Source organism: Eschrichtius robustus, chromosome 5 (assembly GCF_028021215.1).
Source record: "Eschrichtius robustus isolate mEscRob2 chromosome 5, mEscRob2.pri, whole genome shotgun sequence".
Taxonomy (NCBI): Eukaryota; Metazoa; Chordata; class Mammalia; order Artiodactyla; family Eschrichtiidae; genus Eschrichtius; species Eschrichtius robustus.
Genome location: NC_090828.1, coordinates 80189946 through 80202565, shown reverse-complemented (window position 1 = coordinate 80202565; position 12620 = coordinate 80189946).

The following is a 12620-nucleotide window of genomic DNA, read 5'->3' as shown; positions in this document are numbered from 1 at the left end:
GGTGAGATGTGACAGGGTAAGAGAGTGTCATGGACATATATACACTACCAAATGTAAAATAGATAACTAGTGGGAAGCAGCCGCATAGCACAGGGAGATCAGCTCGGTGCTTTGTGACCACCTAGAGGGGTGGGATGGGGAGGGTGGGAGGGAGGGAGATGCAAGAGGGAAGAGAAATGGGAACATATTGTATATGTATAACTGATTCACTTTGTTATAAAGCAGAAGTTAACACACCATTGTAAGGCAATTATACTTCAATAAAGATGTTTAAAAAAAATAAAAAAATAAAAAAATAAAGGGTATTGAGGGCTTCCCCGGTAGGGCAGTGGTTGAGAGTCCGCCTGCTGATGCAGGGGACACAGGTTCGAGCCCTGGTCAGGGAGGATCCCACATGCCACGGAGCAGCTGGCCCTGTGCGCCGCAGCTGCTGAGCCTGCTCTCTGGAGCCCGTGAGCCACAACTACTGAGGCCCGCGTGCCTAGAGCCCGTGCTCCACAACGGGAGAAGCCACCGCGATGGGAGGCCCGTGCACCGCGGCGGGGAGTGGCTCCCGCTGGCCGCGGCTGGAGGGGGCCCGCACGCAGTGACGAGGACCCAGCGCAGCCAAAAATAAATTAATATAAATAATAAATAAATAAATAAATAAATAAATAAATAAAGGGTATTGAAACCAGAGTTGTGGGAATTGTCCCTTAGTAGTTGAAGACACTAAAAGTAAACATGGTTACTACATGATGGTAACTTATTAGAAGTCCACTCACAGAAACTAAATCTCTTTCCTAAAAGATTAAAAATCTGGTTCTTAGGGATAAAGTTGACATCTGCTAGTACATATGTATTATGCACAGGTGTCTCAGTATTGTAAATTCAACATCTGCCTTCACTTGTGTTGAACAACTTTCTGGTTTTAGCTAAATTGCTTTCGAAGATTCTTATTGAAAACCCAGGAGTATGAAGAGTCATTTTTTAAAAAAAAGTTTTGAAAGCACATTTTCTTTCAACATTAAGCTGTAGCGTGTAAACAGTGGTCTGAAAAACACTGTGGTCTTCAGAGCCTTGCTTCACATTTCTCTGTTCACCTAACACTGTTCTCACTAAACCTGGGGCCAAGACAGTTTAGTGATTATGGCTAAGGACTAGGAAAACATCAGGAGTCCAGCAGTTAAAGGTATAAATTTACCATTTATTAGTTGAGTAAATAACAGCATCTATGAGTCTCAGTTTTCTCATCTAAGAAGAATTTCCTTGCAGAACCATTATGAGGATTATTTCAACAAAGTAAGTCTAGAGTTTATCACTGTTCTGACCCAATTTGTAGTACATATTTTTATTAATATTTACTCTGAAATCTAATTGTTTTGATCTCTCAGCTCATTCCAAATTTCACCAAAAAAATTCCTCAATTGTACTTACTGAAACTTTGCTCTCAATGTTATCATTTATTCAGAACCCTGTTACTTTTTTGTCAATAGTTCTTCACTCATCATCAAGGAATTAGTACTACTAAAGTCACCAGTCTGAGTTAAGGATGCTATGTATAATGAAGGCTTAGTAGCCTAAAGTAGGTCCGAAAAGGTATTTTAAACTCAATCCCCTAGTTGTTAATGGGGGATATTTACATTTTCTGTAGGGGTTTTATTAGTCCAGACCAGAGGTACCACATTATATTAATAACTTTTCTGTGTTTTAGCTCCTGTAAGCACTTTAGGCCAAATTTTGTTCAGTAATAATCACTGTTATAATGAAATGATAGTGTTCATTTTCCAGGCTTTGTATACAAGGTCCAGCAATTTTTTTTTTTTTTTACACAGAGAAACCATACTCACCACGCTATACTTCATGAGTCTGAACTAGGCCATTTAGTATTTTATAAGTTCAAAGCTAGACTCTATTATTTATTCTAACTGTGACAGCATAGCTTTAGAGATGGGCAGCCTCCACACAAGTAATCTGCTGATTAGTGCGAGTATGCCTATCAGAAGCCAGCAAACTCCAATTTGCACTGAATGCCAGCTGCATAACAACTTATCAGAGAAGCCCAGATACAAGAGTAAAGAAATATCCCTTCCTTAATTATGAGCATGTGTATGCCAGTGCAAACCTGCATTAGTATGACTGAGCATTCTGGGATAATAAGGTAATGCTATTAAGATTCATTACACATTCCTAATATGCATACCAACACCTCTTAGTGGTAATGTTAGGTCCCAAACTCCAAGACTGTTCTGACAAAGTCCAGTGAGAATGGAAAGAGGTCCAGGCAGGAACGCCAGTATATGTCTTAAATAAGACTTTATAACATTTTAGAAAAGATATTTTTGGTGACCGCATATACTAATTCAGTGTTAACATCAGGTCAGGTGATCTTGATTCATTATCATAAAAAACCAAAAATCTTTCTGTTTTGTATATAGGCATCTGTTTTATGTACTACAATATAAGAAAGGAAAAATTAATGCAAATTGAAGAGCAGATTGGTGAGAGCCTACTTTGGCCTCAGATCTGTTTTACTTGGCTAAAATTTAAATTTGAATGACATTAGATGGCATTTGTAATGTCCACAGCCTATTGCTTTTATATTGATTTATTCATTTACATTATCTGACTGGCCCCTGATGGTATTTGAGCTTCAGACTCGAGTTCTAAATGATCTATTTGAGAGGCCAAATGTTTCCTTAAGACAAATGGACCAGGCGTGTAAATGTGACTCTGAATCATTTCCTTAGCTGCCATGTCAGAGTCTGACAAAATACAAATGCTGGATTCATCTAACTTCGGAAGTTGTAATATAATGGGAAGTGTCTTGATTTGGGAAACAGGAAACAGAGTTTCATTTATCCATTCATTTAATCATTCAGTCATTCAGATGACTGCCCGCAGGGTACCACTGTTGGAATACGACAATGAGCAATAATATTCTCTCCTGAGATTGTTGTAAGGATTCCACCTGACAATGCATATGTATTAGGTAAAAATATTGCTCTTCTTTGCAGTTTCCCTTGACTGCCCTCCTTTTTTCCTTCTGCTGGTCAGCGTGTCATCCATGCCGAATAGTCCCTTTATGACTAGATGAAGTGCCACACCTTAGGGATCCAGCTTGCTGAACGAACACCAAGGTGTTAGATAAATTACCTGGACATATGAGAGTGTGAGCTTCCTGTGGAGTAAATTTCACCATTGGGAAATGAGAGATGAAATGGAACTAGGTAGATAAATTTCTCCTCTCCCTCTCATCTTGGATTGCTTCCAAGTTGCAGTTCTTCTTTGCAAATCTTCCATATGCCAAGCAAATATACCCGATAGGTAACTCGTTGAAGTCGTGACTGACACATTAAAATGATTGCATTTCATTGTTTATTACCTTTTACGTTATTTCCCTCTCCTCTCTCCACCTTTACTGCTCTGGGCTTTTGTCTCCCAAATAAAGTTACTACTGTGAATTTGGACAAGTCATCCAGTCTTTCTGAGCCTCAAGAATAGAGTTGAATAATTTATAGACCTCTTCCAACTCTCAGTGTTAGAATTCTATGATTATCAGCAGGGATACCAAAATTATTTACTTTGTAAAACAGCCATTTTCTAGAACTGTTAAAAGCATTATATTGAAAAGTGATTTTTTAATGTAAACTTATAAAATCAAAATAGCTTTCTCTTTCTTAAAGAGCATTTCTGGTCCCCAAATCCTATTTTGCATCTCAAAATTAAAAAGAATTACATTAGGCAATTTCTAAGTGAGCCACACATCTCTATAATTCTATAATTTTATGATTCCATTTGGACAGTCTTGTGTTTGAACAATTTTTATTAGAGGGAGGAAAGGAATTACCATCTATTGTGCCGAAAGTATAGTCCCAGGCAGTAAGCAACTTACTTTATAAACATTATTTTATTTAGTCTTCACAAATGAAAGAATTGTTTTCTCTTTTCTAAAGTTGTGGAAATTAAGGCATGAGAGAGTGATACATTACCAGGTACACATAGCTAATAAGAGGCAAGCACAGGTGAAAAAGCTATCTGCCCAGCTTTTTAAAATTTTCATCTCCTTCCCTTGATTTTCTTCCCTCCACAAAAACCTATTACTTAGGAATCACTCATTGACCCACAGCTGCACAAATTTAATACTCCTTTAATATTTTACTTTTTGCCAGCATGGTAAAACATCTAGTAACTTAGAGCTATAATATCTCATTCAAATAGTCCTTGTAGCTGTCATGTCAAGGGTAACTGACAAGTTTAAAATTTTTTTTTAACTTAGCAGATTACAATGTGAACTTCCTGGATACATTTCAACTAGTTCAATATTTCATTCACTATAGTAATAGCATCCAGCAGAGTCTATTAACCAACACATCTGTGCTGTGCAAATACAAATATAAAAGATGTTCACAAGATAATTCTGACACCTAAGAAAGACTAAAGGCCTTTTCCATTTTCAAAGAAAGTTTTCGTTACATTCAACTTTAAGCACGTTTATTTTATTATATCTGAATAATTTAAAATTGGTAATGCACACATGGACTAAGGTAAGTCTATGTTAGCAAAATGTGAAATTATACCAATATATCATTCACAAACTTTAAGAGGCATGACATGAAATAGGAAATTAAATCTATGTTTCTATCTAATACAAAAATATTTAACTCAGTTTTTTAATCACTAAATCATCACTATAATCAGATACTAAAATCTTCCCCATGGTACAACTAAACATATCAGTGAAAAAAATTTTTTTACTTTAACTATTAGACATAATTAGATACTATCTTCAAAACATAGCTTAAGTAAATAAGAATGTCTCAAAAGTAAAATAATCTTATATAACTGTGCCTGGCTCCTATACTTTAATTCTTATGATTCTAATTAAAAAACTTGGTCTACATGTTGACTGGTTAGAATACCCTTGGATAACCCAGTTTATTAGAAATTTGCATTTTCAGCGTACTCCAGTCATCCAAAGAACCTCAGTGTCAAAAATTGTAAGATGGAAGATGACATGGAAGGACAGAATACAGGTAAAGCCAAAAAAATGGGTAAAATATATATGCTGCTTCATTTTTGATATAAAGCAAGGGGCCTCATGCACTAAACCAAAACAAAAGCTTCCAAATGATCCTAAGTGGTATTTGGACGCTCAGCCAAGAGTTCTATTTCCGTCATCTATGATGATACACAGTTTCTACCGAGAGACTCCCAAATGGCTGGGTGGCCAGATGCCAATACCCCATATCAAGACTGAGCCCAGATTTAATCTTTTGTTTGGTGGGAAAAATAACACAGCTATTTTTAAAGTGTTCTATTTTATCAAAGGCCTTCTCACTACTGTTCTACTCACGGTGGAATAAATGTGTTGATCAACGTTTTCACATTCATAACAACCAGAGGTAAAAACAAGTAGAAAAGTCCAAAAATAGCAATCTGTCCTCAGAGGCTCACACTTCCCTCCTGCATATTTTTCCCAACCTCCAGTACTCTAGAGACTTTGGTTTCCCTTTAGCTTTATAGGAACGTGTTAGTTCAGCCTTCCCCCTAAGTAGTCCCTTCCAGATCAAGCTACGTAGGACACCTCATTAGAGGAGCTCATAAGTTATTTATTCATACACAAATGGACATAAAGATTCGTTTATTTATCCAGTTCCTCAACAAACGTGCTGAGTGTCCATTTTTTGCCAGGCACTGTGCTGGACACTAGAAAGATATCACTGCAGTAAACTTAGTTAACACAGTGGTAGGAAAGACAGACTTTTGCCCAGTTATCTGTAATCTCACTTTGCTGCATTTTGAAAGAGTAATATGTAGGTTGTTAACACAAAGGAAGAGATTCTGGTGGAATAATTTTAAGCAGAAATATACATATTTTAAATAGAAATGACTCTCCTAGAATTCTCATAGCCCTTCATGTCCCATGAAGTATCCAACATCTGGACCTCTAACCCACAAGGCAGCAACACTGAATTCCAACAGCTCCAAGTAAGTCAAGACTTCCTTTAGTCTACCTTCTCCTCCGCAGGCCCTGGAAGATCCAGGTGTGATAACTGGGGTTGAAGTGACGAGTAGGGAGCAAGAGAGGAAACAAGCCCTGCCCTCTGTGGGAGGTTAGGCCTAAGCCAACAGGAAATGAGAAGCTATGGATTGAACGTGAGATTGAAATTCTGATTTAGACAACACCAAAACTTTTACCACCCAGTATGTGTCTTCATTAATAAAACATGATTGTTCCAATATTGGAAGAGTATGAATTCTGCCTGTGAGGCAACCAAGGGGTAGGGAAAAGGAGATCCAACGGAGCATGTGTGAAGAGTAAGGATGGAAAATAATTAAGCCCTTTCCTATTTGTAGAACACAGATTTCAGCCTGTTCAACGAAGTGGTTGCAATGATTTTTTTTTTTACATTTATTGCATATGTAGCCAAGTCATTGGCTTTTGATAAGATATTTTTCTGTCTCTGATTTCCTATGTGCTTCTGCCTAGAAACACTGTTTAGGTCAACTGCTGTGCAGCCCCATCACTCCCATACTTAACTGCAACCTGCTCACTCCAGATTCATGCACACTCCTAACTGTTCAGAGCCTGCCTAATTCTCTAAATGTATTAACTGGCACTGGATTGACACTTTCTATGTTGTTCAGCAGTTATTACATTGGCTTCTAATTTATTTCAGCTTGGCATTACAGAGATAATGTGTCACTAATGCAAACTTGTGTATTTACAATATTAGAATAGCTGTCTTGTTATTTTTTCATTACTACTGTATTTTCTGAGTCTCCCTCATTACCATGTGTATTGTTTCATTATTTACATATTGAATGCTATTATCTCTAAGGCTGTCAGCAGAAGTATTCTGAGATAATGATGCTGTGGGAAGAGAATTATCTAAATATGGCGCTTCCTGCTCATGCTCAAATAAATTATTGTCTAACTCTTCAGATGCTTCTTCTGGGTCCTCATTAAGACACTCGTGGCCTAGGGGAGTGTCATCAGCTGCCTTTGTCTAGGGTTCTGAAGATACAGACACAAACTAGAGATAGAGAAACCGATCAAGACTTGAAGTGAAGGAGTTCCAGTGACAGTAACAGGGGATGTAAACATATCCAATAAAAAATATATTTTAATAGCGATAGCTTTGAAAGAGGATTGTATTTGTTTGAGATTCTGAATGCAAAACAATGACTGAGATGAACATGAAATATTTCAGGTGTTTTGTTTTGGTTTGGTTTAGAGATCGCCTGTTCAAAAGCAGATGGTCCTCAGGGGACTTTACCCAGTGTCCTGGCTTTAAATACCAACAATACACCCATGCCTCCCAAATTGCTATCTCTATTTCTGGCCTCTTCCCTGAGCTTCTAATTCAAATATCCAACTTCAAATTTGACATCTACACTGGGTTGTCTATTAGCACCTCAAATTTGACATGGCTAATACGGAACTCTTTTTTTCCCCTCCAAAATCCCTTTGTTCCCACTCTCCTCTGTCATCCAGCCTCAGCACATGTCATCATCATGTACTCTACAAAAACCAAGAAATTTCCCTTGACTCTTCTCTCCCTCTTCCTCCCCACATCTAACTGATCAAGTCCTGTGGGTTTATCTCCAAAATCGATCCTGAATCCATCTATTTCTCTCTATCTCCACTGAAACCATCCTTGCCCAGGGAATCATCTCTTAATGAGCATCACCTCCCAACAGGGAGAGCAGCCTCCATTCTTGCCACTCTGCCCACAGCAGCCAGAGGGAACTTTGTAAGACGTGCATCATGCCATGGCATGCTCCTGCTTAAAGCCCTAGTGGCTTCTCATCATACTTAGAAAAAAATCTACACCTCTCCCCAAGGCCTGCCAATCCCTGAATGGTTTGCTCCTGCCTACCTCTCGTATCGCATTCCCTCTCACTCCTTCCAGCCACACTGGCTCACTTCTGCCTCATGCTCTTTGCACATGCTGACCCCTCAGTCTAGAATATTCTGCTCCCAGATCTACGTATGGATGGATGACTGCTTCCCCCAAGATCCTCAGGAAGGACTTTCAACTCCCCAGCCACTCTCCCTCATATCAAGCACTCCTTCATGGTACTTATCACCCTCTGAAAGTACCTGGTCCATTAATTTGTTTGCATACTTATTATCTATTTCATACCACTAGACTGTAAGCTCCATGAGGGCAGGAATCTTGTCTCGTTCTCCACTCTATATCTAGCATCAATAATGGTGCCCAGCTCATAGCAGTCCCTCGGTGAATATTCACAAATGAATGAATGATTGGAATTCAAATTATTTATGACTCACTGTCAGAAGCCCATACTGCCAGTCTTCTTATGTTGTTATGCCATTTTATGTGAAACAGGCTTGTCCCTGGCTATCTTCCTGCATGTCTGGGAGAATCCAAATTGGAGACTCAATTTCCAGGTGGTTACGGGTGTTCAGGGCTTTTTACAAAGCTAGTGTCTCAGGCTCTGACTAGCTGCTCCATGCCTCACCTAGTGTCATCAAAGTGAGAGATCTGTGTCCCAACTCCTGTTCTGGTGTGGGGAAGACTGCCCCCTTCTCTCTGCTACTGAAGCCTAGAGCCTCTCTGCCTGGAATGCTTTTCTTTGGCAAAATCATCTCTCCTGGCCTTTTTCCTCTACAGATTCCTCAGCAGTTGACAGATTAAACTGACTCTCCCCAGGTCCCATCAAGAATGCTATGTTTACTGGAAAGATGGAACTATTGTTCCAACACTTTTTGACATCCTGTAATTATATGCTGTGGTGTTTCAATGTAGAGTTTAGCTACAGATTTTTATTTACTTTTGAGGGGAGTTAAATAAAGGGAGGAAAGTGGGTGTCAGAATTGCCTCAAAAATTTTTTCTCAAAGCCCTGCTTAGTTTTCTAGACTGTTTTAATGCCGAAAACAAACTCTCAAAGTGTGCTCTTAGCTCCTAAGGTTGGTGTTGCCTGAAAACAGTCCATCTGTTTCCCCATAAGTGAAATAATATGTAAAAACAGTAAATAATAAATATTGCCTTCTACAACACCACCAAGACCCCAGAGTGGGGGAGATAATAAAGAGTTATTGTACTGTTTCCTTGGAAAAATTATAATCCCAAATAATACTTCTGAAGTCCAAAAAGTAGGTCAGAAGGTGGTTCAGTAATGTTTGCAGAACTGTTAGTTGATATTAGAATAAAAATACAGAGTCCGTGAATCTTCTATAGATAAAAATGAAATTTGTTTCAACAACAAATTTCAGCAATACAAATCTGTAAACTATCAAAAAATTATTATCTAAAAAGGTCAATTGAATGAAAAAGTATGATTAATCCTGTGCTTTTCAGGCAGACATAAATCATTTTGCAATACAACTGCTGCTGCTAAGAGTTCATATTTTGTTTAGCCCTTACTGTGGGCCCAACACTACTGTGTGTGCTCTGTGTATATTCACTCATGTACTTCTCAAAACCCCCTGTGAGGCAGAGATGTCTATCTACCTTTGACAGGTAAAGAAACAGAAGCACAGAAAGGTCAAGCCACTGCCCATTCGTACTTAGCTCTCAGTGATAAGCTGGGTTTCAAACTCAGGCTATACCTTCTCTAACCACCAAACTGCCACTTGTACCCCTACTACCAGAGGTAGCATCCAGTGACATTTATCAAGCCCCCTCACTGTTCTGGGCACTATGGAAATCACACTGCAGGTAATATATCATCTAATTTTCCCAAAAATCCTGAGGTGGAGGGACTATTATCATAACCTTTGTTTAAAACTGATGATGGTATGATTTTATGGAAAGTTTCTCCTATACTGCCCACTGCTAGAAACAACTCACGTTTTATTAAATTTTGCAAAGTGTGAGCAGCCGCTGGCAGCTCAGTACACATGGCTATTTCTTCAGTAGCCCCACATGAGGGACAGAATTGCCAGCTACAAGCCATTTCCACTCTTCTTTTAATGTGACATCTATTTTTTGCATCTAGAAAGATGTTAACTCTTTTGCTCTAACTGAGGCAGGCATATTTTTAAGGTGATGCTTCTTGATCTTCTAGCTGTGCAGACCTGTCCAGGAGGTTACTTTTCTCATTCCAACCCTGCATTAGGGTTGAACACTCCAAGAGAAAGTGTAACCCCATCGAGGAAGCTCAATAATAGCTCCATCTGGGAGGGCCACAAATCATAAAATATGACTCCCTTCTTTGGCTAAATTAATTGGACCACATCACAGAAACACCAACAAAGGCCTCTTATAAGCCTTTTATTTTATACTTTCCAGCCAGTGAATCCCTTTCAAAGTGAAGTCTATAATATTATTTTATTAGTCCACAAGTAACAAATGTAATGCAGACATCAATCTTATTGGAATGGTAGAGAAATCTCTGGAGCCAACAGAAGAGAACTGGAAGCTCCATCAAGCAGCGGTAACAGGGTAATTTAGCAATAATCACCATTAAAAGCAAAACGTGATTGCATGATTATGGAGGTGAACTATCAAATAGTAAAATCGGGACTTATTAATTACAATCAAATAAAAGTGAACACTGATTACTTCTGATATGACAGGTACTGTTCTGAACACTTTAAATGCCTGATTTTATAGTATCCACAGGAGGAGATACTATTACTGTTCTCATTTTATAGATTAGGAAACTGAGGCTTAGAGAGGCCAAGTAAATTGTCCAGAGTTATGCAGCCAGTAAGCAGCAGAGCCATGTCTGGAACCCAAGCATTCTGAACCCTATATGTTTGTAGTCTGCTAGGTTTTGTCAACCTTCAGCCTCATAGATTGATAACACAGCGCAGGGTGGCCATAGTCCAACAGGCACTGGCTCACTTCAGCACTTTGCCCGTGCAGTTCTCTGCCTAGGGCACCTACCTTTGCCAACTCCTTTTTTACTAAGATTCAGCTTAAGTGTCACTGCGGGAAGGCTGCCATTATGCCAGCCACCCCTGCCCACGGTTGTTCCAATGGCATGGTTAGGTACCCTTTCTCTGGCTTGAAATGCATGATTCACTGTGTGCAAAGAAGAAAAGGGAGTCAGGTAGGCAACCTGGGACTGCAAATAGTGAGAAGGAGAAATCTGATGTCTACAGCTACCATAGTCTCATACGGGGAAAAAAAAAAAATCTGCATTCACCTGACTATGGTTAAATACCTCTGATTTTTTGAATTACCGACTGCCAGATAATGTTTATATTATTTACCTGTTTTACAAATGCTTAAGGCTGAAGCTGTAATGAAATAGGCATCCGTTATTTATTTATGAGGGCTTTCTGACAGTCCACGTTCCTTCTTATTTCAGTCCAACTTCATGGTAACAAAAAAAGGTCATATTGTAAAGATAAGCTAAAAGATTTTTGCCTTTCCGGGTGTAGGAGGAAAGCAACTGTATGGAAGTCTCTGGATAATAAATAACTTCTCTACCTCTTGCTTTTCTTGGCAGGCTTCTGAAATATTTATTGCATTTCCTTCCAAAGACTTAAGAGTACCTTTCTCCTCCAGAGAATATTATTCTGTGACCCAATGCCTGTCCCACCGATGCCTACTTCAGCTGTGCTTCCATCTCCTGCCCCCTCAACTGACCTCTGTTTTTCAGTGTTGCCTTTGGGTTAACTTCTTCTGACAATCTCTGTTGCCTTTCGTTTAAGCTGTTACACTCCAGATGGCTCCTCTTTCTTTGATGTGGCCCAGAACGTATTATAAACCACAGAACACAGCTCTATAATGTAATAGTTCACCAAAGAACCTCGGCACTAATCTACCCAGTTGAGTTCTTAACATAACTCTAAAGAAATGGAGAACATCTAGGCAAAGAGAGGGAGAAATTCCCATCTGTATATCCCCTCTGTGTGTGAAAGAAATTATGCTTCAGAATTACATGGCTTCAGAACTTTCTTCCTGTGGAAATGTCAGAGCAAACAGCCATTGTGGACAAACCCAATGACCAAAATCTGACAAGCTGGCCACTGATAATCAGTTAGTGGGCCTGAGTCAATGGCAAGTTGATCCAAAGTAGATTTTTTTTTTTTAATCCCAGAGCTAAAAGTAAATGGAGTCATAAAATGTTTTTAAGAAAAATTTCACCCATCCCCACCCAGTGTAAAAGACCAGTTAAGCAGCTTCAAGAGAAACTGTCCGTCTTGAGTCAAACTAGCAGGTAAAAAGGAGAGAATGGAATAAAACATTGTTCAACTGTCTTTGTGACGAATGAATGTTGAAAATAAAATGGATGGCTCAACTGAAGAGTAAAAATTATCCCAGTATTTCTGGATTTGGTTTTGCATACAGTGAAGTGAAAAAGAGAGAGAAAAGAGAGGAGACAGAGAAATAGGAGGAAAGGGGGAGGGAGGAAAGGAGGAAGAAAGGTTACATACAGGGTGTCAAGGGACCTTGTTCAATTCAGATTGTGCAGCTGAGCTGCAGAATATCCTTGAGCAAGATTCCCAACCTTTATGACCACACTTGCTCATCAGTCAGGCAAAGCTAATTAGGACCATCCACCTTCCCCACCTAAAAGCCAGAGTTCATACTAATTAACCTGGACATTTTGAACAGTCTGAGTGCCACACACAAAAAGGTGAAAAGGGTATTTCATGGTTGTTAGCAATTACCTGTGACTTTATTGAAGTTGTCAAAGGAGCCATATAGAT